The following is a 12,787-nucleotide window of genomic DNA, read 5'->3' on the forward strand; positions in this document are numbered from 1 at the left end:
ACCACAAAAGACCCCGAATAGCCAAATTAATGTTTAAAAAACATGTCTCCAAAGCTGGAGACAGGACAATCCTGGACTTTAGCTTCTAGTACAAAACTGTCATCATCAAGACACTATGATATTGGCATGAAAACAGACACATAGACCAATGAAACATAATACAGAACCCAAAATTCGACCCACAAATGCATGGCCAACTAATCTTTGACAAAGCAGGAAAGAGTATCCAATGGAAAAAATGCAGTCTCTTTAGCAAATGGTCCTGGGGGAACTGGACAGCAACATGAAAAATAATAAAACTGAGCCACATTTTTACACCATACACAAAAATAAACTCAAAATGATTGAAAGATCTAAATGTGAGACAGGAAACCTTCAAAATCCTAGAGGAGAACACAGGCAACAACCTCTTGGACCTCAGCTACAGCAACTTCTTACTTAACACGTTTCTGAAGGCAAGTGAAATAAAAGTAAAAATGAACTACTGGGACCTCATCAAGATAAAATTTTCTGCATAGCAAAGAAAACAATTAACAAAAATGAAAGGCAATCAACGGAATGGAAGAAGATATTTGCAAGTGGCATATCTGATAAAGCATTTACATCCAAAATCTGTAAAGAACTTACCAAACTCAAAACCCAAAAAACAAATAATCCGGTGAGGAAATGGGCAGAAGACATTTTGCAAATAAGACATCCTAGTGCCTAAAATACACATGAAAAGATGCTCAAATCACTCATCGTCAGAGAAATACAAATCAAGACCACATTGAGATATCACCTTACACTGGTTGGAGTGGCTAAAATTAACAACTCAGGAAACAACAGATTTTGGTGAGGATGTAGAGAAAGGGGAGCCCTCCTGCACTCTTAATGGGAATGAAAACTGGTGCAGCTGCTCTGGAAGACAAGTATGGAGGTTCCTCAAAAAATTAAAAATAGAATTACTCTATGACCTAGCAATAATACTACTAGGAACTTATCCAAAGGATAAAGGAGTGCTGACTCATAGGGGCACATGCACCTATGTTTATAGCAGCACTATCAACAGTAGCCTAATTATGGAAAGAGTCTAAATGTCCTTCAAATAATGAATGGATAAAGAAGATGTGGTATACGCATGCTGGAATACTACTCAATAATGAAAAAGAATGAAATCTTGCCGTTTGCAACAACATGGATGGAATTGGAGGGTATTATTCTAAGTGAAATAGGTCAATCAGAGAAAGACAGAGATAATATGTCTGGTGACATATTTCACATAGGTGAAATTTGAAGAACTTAACCTAAGACCAGGAGGAAATTTCAAAATGAGAGGGAATCAAACCATAAGAGACCCTTAATGCAGAGAACAAATTGAAGGTTGATGGGGAGAACAGTGGGGAGGGGAAAATGGGTGATGTGCATTGAAGAGGGCACTTGTGGAGATGAGCACTGGATGTTGTATGTAAATGATGAATCATAACAATCTAGTCCTGAAGCCAGCCACTGTGTACTCTGTATGTTAGCTAACTTGACAAGAAATTATATTTAAAAAATTAAAGTAAAGTAAACCATCATCATAAAAAATACTATTTGAAAGAAGACACAGAGCAGCAACTTCAGGAAAACTGAAATTATCTCCTACCAAAAGCATCCGTTTTCTCATCCAAAATGCAATAGGATTCTATATATGCAACAGCTAATACATATTAAGGTTTTCCTTTGTTATAGTAATGGAAAAATGTATCTGTCCTTGTAAACATGCTTTCCTTAAGTGGAGGTCAGTAACTTGTTCTTAGAGTGTCTAGTGCAGTGTCTATTTTACTGGTTTCCTGTCCTTGAACCAGTCTGTGAGTACTGCCTCAGTTCCCTGCTCTTTGTTCTTCTCTAACTATATTTACTCCTAACATTACTTTAACTCTTCTCTTCTCTTTAAATGATATTTAAAGCTGATGTTTGCAATGTTTTATTTAGTCCTTATTTACTCTCTGAACTCAAGATTCAAATATCTAAAACAAGGAGCATCTGGTTAGTTCGATCAGTTGAGCATCTGACTCTTGATTTTAGCTCAGGACATGACCCTAGGGTTGTGGGATCAAGCCCTGTGCTGGGTTCTGCGCAAAGTGCAGTGTCTGTTTAAAATTCTCTTCCTCTTTTTATCTCTTCCTCTCTTCCCTACTCCTGCTCTCTCTCTCTCTCTAAAATAAAAGTAGAAAACAATCTTAAACAATATTTAACCTCTCAGTTTGTCTAGCAAGAAATATCTCAAAATCAGCATGCCCTCAACAGGTTGTTTGGATTTATACCTTCTCCTCCTGTATTTTCCATTTCAGCAATTGATACTAGCATTTAACCCAGTAGCTCAGACAGAAAACCTAAGCATCAGACTTGACAGCTCTCTTTCCCTATTCTTTGGTATATATTCCAGTATCCAATCTATCAGAAAATCTTTCTGCTCTAATGTCACAGTTGTACCTCCAGTATTTCTTGATACTATCAGTCTAAGCCTAAGTCTAAGCAAAATTGTCTCCTGCCTATTTCAGTGGACTTGTGTCTGTTTCACAAATTCCTTGTTTACTCCTTTCCCGGCAATGTCCACAGAGTTGACAGATTCAGCCTCCTATACATTGTATATCAGATTAGACTGTTAGGCTTTCCAAATAACTTTCAAACACAGCCTTGTTTATTTCTGTGTGTATGATCAGACTATTTGCCTCCTTTTGACATCATCTCCATCTTTGTGCTCTTATTACTATTTTCTAAGCATATTTTACAACATCTAACACATTTTGATCACATTCATTTTGGACTTAAACTCTGAGCCATCTGTAAAAATTCTATTGTGTCAAACATTTAATATTCCTTTCAATATACATGTTGTCATATTATTTTAACGACACTTACGCTTTCCTTTTGTGGTTACTGTATATGAAAGTTATTTTTGATCAATGTTTAATTTCTGAAGATGATTTCAGAGGAGATACTGTGTCTAGTAGTTATTTACCTTCAGCTTTCATTTTAAAAATAAATCTTATTTTGTAAATGCATCAGTGGCACATATTTTCATGTTATTTAATTATTGTTACTTAATGTCCACTGGGAAGTAATAACATAGTTTATATAGATGTTTACATTTCAGTAAAAATTTGCTTATGATCTTGGGCCACTGTCTGAATATTAGATTTGCAAGGTATTTTTGACATATGACTTTTTTGAACTTAGTATTAACTATGGTAAATGTGAGAAGTGACCAATTTGATAACTTGTAGGTCATAGTGTGAAAATTAATGATGCAATGAATATTTCCTGAATAAGTATGGCAGATTTTAGAATAAATGTTGTATTTATGAGAGGAATTTGATGTAGGAGAATAAATACAACAGCTGCTTTTTAATCATATGTAAAAATTATGATTCTAATCTGTTACATTTAATAGCACAATACATTTGAAAGAATGCACTACTAAGTATTCATGTTACTAAGCATTTTTTCATAATAAGCATCACTAAAATAACTCATACTCTATGTTTTTGAAAACAGATTGGCATTTTCCCCCTACTGGGCTCATTTATTTTCCTAACACATGTCACTAGCAAATAACCTTGAGCTTCATTGGAGAAAATGGTTTCACCTTTGATTTCTTAGCTCTTGAAGTTAGCCATCTAAGTCTCTGTAGTATGGGTAGAAGTCTTCACTCTGAAGAAGGGATACACCTGAGAAAAAATAGGAATTAATGCATTCTTTCTTTAAACACATCAATGTGAGAACATACTCACTGTCACTAGAATAAACAGCAAATCTGGGGAGCCTGTGTGGCACCATCAGTTAAGTGTCTGACTTCAGCTCAGGTCACAATCTCACAGTTCGTGGATTTAAGCCCCACTTTAGCTTCTGCACTAACATTGAAAAACCTGATTGGGATTCTATCTCCCTCTCTCCCTCTCTGCCTCTCTCCCACTTGCTCTTTCTCTCTCTCTTTTTCTACCTATCTCAAAATATTAAATAAAATTTTTTAAAAAGAATAAACAGCAAACCTTATTTCATTAAGTATTTAAAACAATGTTGGAAATGGTGGCATTATTAACAATGATAAAGGCATCATCCATGTGCATATATGGTTATGGTATTGATGTATCTTATTTTGACACTTTAACCCTCAGAATTCCAGGGTAAATAGTCATCCCTATTCACCATCTGAGTCCAAAAAAACCTTCTTGTAAAATGTTACTTTAGAAATCAGTCCAAAAAGAAGAATAAAGGAATACTAAAATCAAAAGTATTAGAAATCTTACAAACAATTTAAGCATAGTAAATGAAAATTTCTATTCCAAAATGTTTCTAATTTTTAATGTTTATTTATTTTTGAAGGAGAGCGAGACAGAGCATGAGCGGGGAATGGGGCAGAGAGAGAGGGAGACCCAGAATCTGAAGCAGGCCCCAGGCTGCTGTCAGCCCAGAGCCCGACGCGGGGCTCGAACCCACGAACTGTGAGACCATGACCCCAGCTGAAGTTGAATGCTTTACCGACTACGCCACGTAGGAGCTCCCAAAATGTTTCTAGTTCTAAAAACATACTGCAGTGCGGCCAAATGAAGAATTTGGTAATCCTGAAAAATAATAAAAAAGGCAATAATAAACCTGAGAAAGATAAATGACCAAAACAATCATTCCCAGGGCTATGAAAATCAATCAAAGGCATTCAACTCATTGGGAAATAGTTATTTATGAAAAACCACTGAACTTTCAGTACAAACCATGGGAATCTGGCTATGTTACTGCCTGAGGTTGCTCTGATTTCCTACCTAGCAGGTTTAACCAAAGCAGGCTAGCCATAAAACTCACCATCCTCCTGAAAGGAAATGTGCCACTTTTTTAGAACAGAATCCAAAACACCACATCCAGAGAAATTATTAGTAATATATTAGTCTCAGTGGTGAATAATGGGAGCAATGAGAGTCTTGAGGAGTCTGAAGATTGATCTTTCCTGGGGTAAGCAATAGCCAAGTAGCCAGTTACTTATTAGGAAGATCCGGAAAGTATGACCGAGGAGAATTTGCTAAATTACCATACACCTTGGCAGACTGAAACAGCTTATGTAGGCATAGGAGAGCCCACAGAGGACAGAGTCATTAACACATTAGACTCATTGCTGAGTGTCCATGTGACTATGTGCACACAGAGAGACAATGTGAGAGACAGTCCAGTAAAATGGAAAAGCCAGGATGGAATTGAAAACAAGCTGAAATTTCAAACCATTCTGTAACCCAAACATTTGCTTTGACCAAAGATAGATCATTAGCAAAGGAAGAAAGTCGTACCAGCTCAGAGGATTTAAACAATCATTGCCTGATCAGTAAACGATGAAGATACAAGAATGACCTTTAGATACCCGTCTACATCATCAGTTATAATTGACCATTAAGCACATGAAAAGATGCCAAACCTTATCACATATTATGAAAGTGCTCATGAAAACAAGATAGCACTTTCCCCCCAATGGAATGTCTATAATAAAATGACAAAAAATAGCAAGTGTTGGCAAGGATAAAGTGGAATTTGTGCCTCAATATATTGTTACTGGGAATATAAATTGGCATGTCCACTTTGGAAAATAATTTGGCAGTTTCACAAAATATTAAACACATGGATATCATATGATCCAGCAATTCCATGCCTTGTCAACTCAAAGTAAAAAAAGGGAAAAGGATTTGTACATTAAGCAAAAGAGAGCAAAATGAGCAAACGTCTAGCTTCTACTATTTTTAAATGCCTCATCTGTTTCCCACCAGAAAATATTACACAGTGAACTTGTATGATATCATCCCTTGAGGATACTGTTCAGACAGTAACAAGTGAGTCACAGCAGAATATTTAACTATTAGCTTCCTAGGGCTGCTATTATAAAGCACCACAAACTGGGTATTTTAAAACAAGCAAACAAAAATTACTTTCTCGTAGTTCTGAAGGCCAAAAGTTCTAAATCAAGATTTCAGGTGCACCTGGGTGGCTCACTTGGTTTTGTTGGACTTTGAACCAGGTCGTGATTTCACAGTTCATGGGTGCAGGCCCCACGTCAGACTCCGTGCTGACAGCTGAGAGCCTGGAGCCTGCTTCAGGTTCTGTGTCTCCCTCGCTCTCTCTGCCCCTTTCCCACTCATGTTCTCTCTCTCTCTCTCTCTCTCTCTCTCTCTCTCAAAAATAAATACATATTTAAAAAAATCAAGATATCAGCAGGGCCTCACTCTTTCTGAAGTCTTTAGAGGAGAAATTTTTATTGTCTCATACAGATGCTGGTGGTCCTAGGCATTCCTTGAATTGTGGCTACATAATTCCAATATCTGTTTCTGTCTTCACATGACCTTCTCTGTCTCTGTGTCTACTCCTTTTTTGAAGACAGCAGTTATTGGAATTAGGGCCTATCAGAATCCAGTATAATCTCATTCTGATCCTTAAGTCATTACATATTTAAAGATCTATTTCCAAAAAAGATCACATTCTAGGTAGTTCAAGGTATATATGGGTTTTGGGGGGGGGACATTATTCAAACCACTCTAGCTTATAGTATGTGATGGCAGCAATGTATCCTTATTGGAATTGAAGCCATGGGAGCCATGCATGTCTTCACCAAATGCCTAATTTAACAGTATGAGTTCCTGTACAACACTGGCTCAGACCCAGTGTACCATCCATTTGTTTGAAAGAATAGCAACACTTGACACATGACTGCTGTGCCCACCGATAAATGCACGTGCCACATCATTAGATGGCAACCAGATTAGTAAAATACTGGAGTGCACTTTTATAGACAGTTAATTTCTCTCAGGGCTCAGGGGCAATACTTTTGAGACTCTGTAATTCAGGGCATAGTATATTCTTTTAACTAATGGCCATGATGTATGTACCCAGTAGCAGAATAAATTGGTGAAAACTGTATAGGTTCTTTTCACCACACTCCAGTAACCCACTGGTTTAATTTAATCCTCCTGAATTTGTAGTCATGAGCTCTGCTACATTAGAGGTTCTGGATCCCAGAGAGGAAAGCTACAGTTATAACTAAAACTTTTGGGAAGGGAAAAATATTTTCTGAGCATTTCCTCTCAGCATCTCAAGGTTCTGTAAAAACTATTAATAAATAATTTTAGCAACGATGACATGTCAAAGGTAATGCAAAAGTTTTATACATATCACTCAGAAGAGTCAATACGGGAAATATATAGTTTCCTGAGGGACAGCATTGATGAGTATTAGTTATGGTCTCAGGATCAGTTATACCATCAAGGATATTGTCATCTTATACCGACTCTCCTGGAAAATATTCAGCTTGTCACTTTCCTACAGACTCACTACTGGAATGAACTTAATGGAGAACCTGAGTTGATTTGAGTGGTAAAAGGGGTGGACTGTAACAGAAACTTCTGGTGCCTATGGCACCTCCACTTTGTGCATATCTCTCCTATTTCAGACTTTTCTCAGGCTAACAGAATACCATTTCAAGTGTAATCCACTCACTTTTTTTAAGTTTTTGGTATACAGTGCTTTGTTTTTGTTTTGTTTTGTTTATTTTTTTTAATCAGGGTAGATACCCATTCATCATGACTATACACATATAATCAGGTAATGTGGAACAGTTAATATTTCACAGACTTCAACCAATTAAGCAGAAGACAGTACTGAATGCTTCAAACTTCTTTCTTTCAGTTGGCAATTCAAGGAGGTAGGCTATATATCACTTATGAGTCCAAGTAGAAACAAATTCCAATACTGCACAGATACTGTCCTCAATAACAGCCATTTATGTTGGCTTTTCCCACTTCCTGTCTACCTGTCTCTCTCATTTTTTTTTCTGAGATCATCACCCAGAAGAGGTAAAATTTCACTCAAAACCTGCCTAAATTTCTCCTTTCAGCAGGAACATGGTCAAAGTCATAAAGGTATTACTTTCATCATTGACTACAATAATTAGTAGCAAGAGTTAAAACAATTTAAGTTTGAACATTCTTTTTTCCAAAACTGAATCTAGTATTCAATTCTGTTAGCCATTTTTCTAATGAACTGCTATGTAAAAGTAGCTTCAAAATCTAAATTGAAAGGCCAGATCCAATTGAATACATTCAGTGCAATTGCTACTTCCATCCTTTTGGGACATTCTATAAATATAAGTGATTGCATGTGAATTCATCAGGATGAAATTCCAGATTTTACAACCACTTACTCATACTCAAAGACCTTCCAATTTGAATCACCATTATTATTAATAATAGTACTATAGGGAGCTGGAGATAATTACCATCAATCTGCCTTGTATTGTATGTTATTTCTTGTATCTGAGATGAAACTTATAAACTCCCTTTCAATTTGTGCTTTTTCAGAAGCAAGAAAGGATTAGGAGATAAAAGGTGTTATAGAGTACAGGAATATAGTAAGTCTTGGTTTATTCAAATGTTCAGCTACAAAGCTCAGCTCTAATCAAATAATCATGTCATTTATCCTCATACCTGGCTTGAATTTCTAAAAGATGAGATCTTATTCTGCTTGAACTAATTAAGTAACTAGAATTTAAAAATTATTGTTTAAATCTGAAAAATATAAAGAAAATTATAGGAGTGATAGGTACTCTATTAGTGAGAAGGAGAGATTTCTTTTTGAATGTTTTAAAATTTTTTCAGATGTCTATCTGGTGGTCTCAATTAAATCTGAATTCATTGTTAGCAAAAGTTACTATTCATTATGTTATTGTTCTTTCAAAATTCTGAAGTTTTCAGAGATATTATTTTAAACTTAGGGGTTGCACGATGACTCATCTGAGAAGATTAATGAGTGTATTGCACTAAGAGAGAGAATGGAGGGGCAAATCAGATATGTCTAATATTGTTCTAGTATAGAGATTTTTATTACCATTTGACACCAAACAACATTTTGGCAAGTTGAATAAAGTCGAAAGCTTTCTCCTTTGGCATTTTTATTTTTTTATGGTGGAAAATACATGTCATAACGTTTCCATCATAACCACTTCTAAATGTACAGTTCAGTTAAGTATGTTTGTTGTGTTGTGAAACCGATCTCCAGAACCATTCCATATTGTAGAAACAAAACTCAGTATCCATTAAATAACAACACCCATTTCTCAGCTCTTGGTAACCATCATTCTGATTTTTGTATCCATGAATTTTATTACCTTAGATACCTCATAAAAGTGTAATTAAATACTATTTGTTCTTCTGGGGCCAGCTTATTTTAATTAGCATAACGTATTCAAGGTTCATCCATGTTGTAGCATATGACAGGATGTCCTTCCTTTGTACAGCTGAATTGTATCGGTGTATTTATATACCACATTTCTTTACTCACTTTTCCATTGATGGACATTTGTGTTGCTTCCACTTCTTGGCTATTGTGAATAGTGCTGCCAGTGAACATGAGTGTGCAAATATCTCTTTGTTATTCTGATTTCAGTTCTTTTCAAAATATGGCTAAATGTGGGATTGCTGGATCGGATGGTAGTTCTATTTTTACTTACTTTAGAAATTGTCATACTGGTTTTTTTTAAAATAGAAGGTATACTGTTTTATCATCCAATCAACAATGAATAAGAGTTGCAACTTCTCTATATTCCACCAAACAATTGTTGTTTTCTGTTTTCTTAATAGTAGCCATGCTATGGATGTGAGATGACATTTTATTTTAATTTTTATTTATGTTTTCTGAGGATTTCAAGCATCTTTCCATATATGTCCATTTGTATATCATCTTCGAAGAAATGTCTGTTCAAGACGTTTGATTACTTGATTTTTATTGTCAAACTGTAGGAGTTGCAATTCTAGATATTAAACCTTTTACTAAATATATGCTTTGCAAATATTTTCTCCCATTCTGTAGGTGGCCTTTTCATTTTGTTGATTATATTCTTGAACAAAAACTTGTAAGTTTAGGGGCGCCTGGGTGGCTCAGTCGGTTAGGCCTCCGGCTTCAGCTCAGGTCAGATCTCACGTTCGTGGGTTCGAGCCCCGCGTCAGGCTCTGTGCTGACAGCTAGCTCAGAGCCTGGAGCCTCCTTCCGGTTCTGTGTCTCCTTCTCTCTCTGCCCCTCCCCCTCTCATGCTCTGTCTCTCTCTGTATCAAAAATAAATAAAACATTTTAAAAAATTTTAAAAAATATATAAAAAAAAACTTGTAAGTTTAAAATAATCCCATTTGTCTATTTTGCTTTCATTGTCTGTGTACTTACCATAATTTTTATAAATTCATAAATATTTGGGATTACAAAGAATCAAATTATACTGAAATATATTAATCAAAATATCAAAACTGTTTAACAGGCAGTTATTTATATGTTCATATTGAATCATAAAATGATGAACACTTGTAGCAGGAAGAATAATAAAAATATAATATAATAATAAATATAACTATAAAAAAGTATAACATAATATAATAAATTATCAATGAATATAATATGTAAACATATACATGAACAAATTTCTATAAATACTGTAATAAGAAAAATAGAAGTAGTGATTCCTGAAAATGTGTTTCAAGATATCTGAAGCACTTGTTATGCAGTATGAATCTATATTCCATTTTAATTGGTGACAAGTTACAGATGCTTTCATACTACTTTTCATGATTTATATACGTGTGAAATTTCAGTTAGATATTAGTAAAAAGAAAGGCTGAATTTTGCTTGTTTGTTTCTCATCAGAGTTCATGGATGAAGCCCCCTAATGGACTGCAGATATAGAAGGTTTCTGTAGTGCTTGAGTGAGTGATCTAGCAGCTGCAAATAAGAAAACAAGATTCTTCAATTCCTGCACCTGCCTCCCCCCCACCACTGCCATTCTGTCCAGAGCCTGCAGTCTACAAAATTGTCTAGAAGAAGTCCCATGTTTAACAACCTTGGAACCAACATCGTACAGAAAACAGGTTGCATAGTAGAAGAAACAACTCTATCAAAGTTCTTTAGAAGCTTCCTTATTAACATTCTTTGGAACCTAGAATTATTATAGTCAGAAAGTAAGTCCAATTAACCTTACAAATGCACATATTAAAAAAAACTTAAAGACCTCTGCTAATATTCTTTTTCTTGTCAGTTTTGATAAGATCATGAAGATTTAAGGACATTCAGTATAATACATTTGCACAATAGACTTCCTTGAAACTTAGCCTAGAAAATCCCTATCTCGGAAATTAAAAAAAAAAAGTTTGGGCAAGAAAGAATATCAATAGAGTAGATATAAGTCACCCAAATGTCTCATTCCTTGAAAGCTGATTCAATCATAGAGCCAAAAGGAAAAAATACGGAATAAAATCAAAGTTTTCATGGTTTATGAACCAGGAAAAATAGAGCAAATTAAACTCAAAACGCCAGGAGTTACTTATATTGAATAAAGCAGCAGGGACTCTTGAGTTGGTCAGTTGCCCTAATGAATACAGTCTATTAATTAAATCAGGACCCTAACAAAATGACTTTTATAATGAAAGAAAATGGTTGACAGGCAATAAGACATGTGCATGAATGTGTCTTTAAAAGCTTAAAACAGATTATAAAAACAAAAGAGCAATATTTTCAAAGGAAGTTTGCAAAAAATGTATCTTATAGAAATAATAGAATTATGAGTAGACCTGTGGAAAAGGCAATTTAATTGCTGTGACGTAGTTAGGCAATTGAGACTTTCTTTATATTCTGTATTACTCTGTTAGAGTTTTCTTTCCATGTTTTAGATTGTTTTTTTCAGAAATGCAATAGCTAAACTAGCTGATAATTGTTCATATTGCTATAGTCAGCGCCATGTATATATTTATACACATACACAGCATGTATTTTCCATAAGTATAAATATATATACTTGTACATATTTATAATTTTAAATCTCATTTATCAAGTTCTTCTCTTTCATTGGTAATGTCAAATTCTCAGACCTTAACAGAGCTTCATGATAAAAGAAAGGTAGGGTTAAAGAATATTTTTAATGCCCTTAAGGTAATAAACTTTCAATTTCCACAGTCAATTGGCAACTAGCAGATTTATTTGAGGATTCTGTAGTAGAAACAAAAGCAAACAAAGCATATTTTCACCTGACATACTTAAACAATTCAGATCAACTCCTTGATACAATTTTTGTTGGGGACATTTGTTTTATTTACTCTAATTAGTACTATATTTCTCTCATATGAGTGATAATCTTCTACATATTTGTTATGCACTGCACATAGTACATCATATTTCAAGTACACTGGTAGAACTTTTCCTTGGGTAGAACCAGTTGTTACCGAGGTTAACTTTATATACTTATGCATCACAAATTTTTGTGCATGATAGATTGCTCATAAGTGTTTGTGTGTGTGTGTGTGTGTAGGGGAGGAGCGTGTATATGTAAAGTTTCTTATAATCACTTTTGCAAGGAATATTTTTTTCTAAACATAGACAACTCATCTTGATTTTGTGTAATGCCTTTTTATATTCCCAGCAGTTTTATTGACATAATAACTGTTCAATAAATGTGTGACAACATCACTTTTGAATTATGTTCTTCAGTTGCTTGATCAAATTTATTAGTTGAGCATGAGGGGATATATATATATATATATGTATATGTATATATATATACACATATACATACACACATATACACACAGTTGATCAGATCAATAGAATATAGATATGTGAATATATATACAGTTGATCAGATCAATAGATATGTAATTAGAGTAATCAGTGGAAATAGAGATGATAGAAATATGGATGAGAGACAAAGAAACTGAGAGATAGAAGGAGAGAGGAAGAGAAATGACAGCATAACACATTAAAG

This window comes from Suricata suricatta, chromosome 5 (genome assembly GCF_006229205.1).
Source record: "Suricata suricatta isolate VVHF042 chromosome 5, meerkat_22Aug2017_6uvM2_HiC, whole genome shotgun sequence".
NCBI lineage: Eukaryota > Metazoa > Chordata > Mammalia > Carnivora > Herpestidae > Suricata > Suricata suricatta.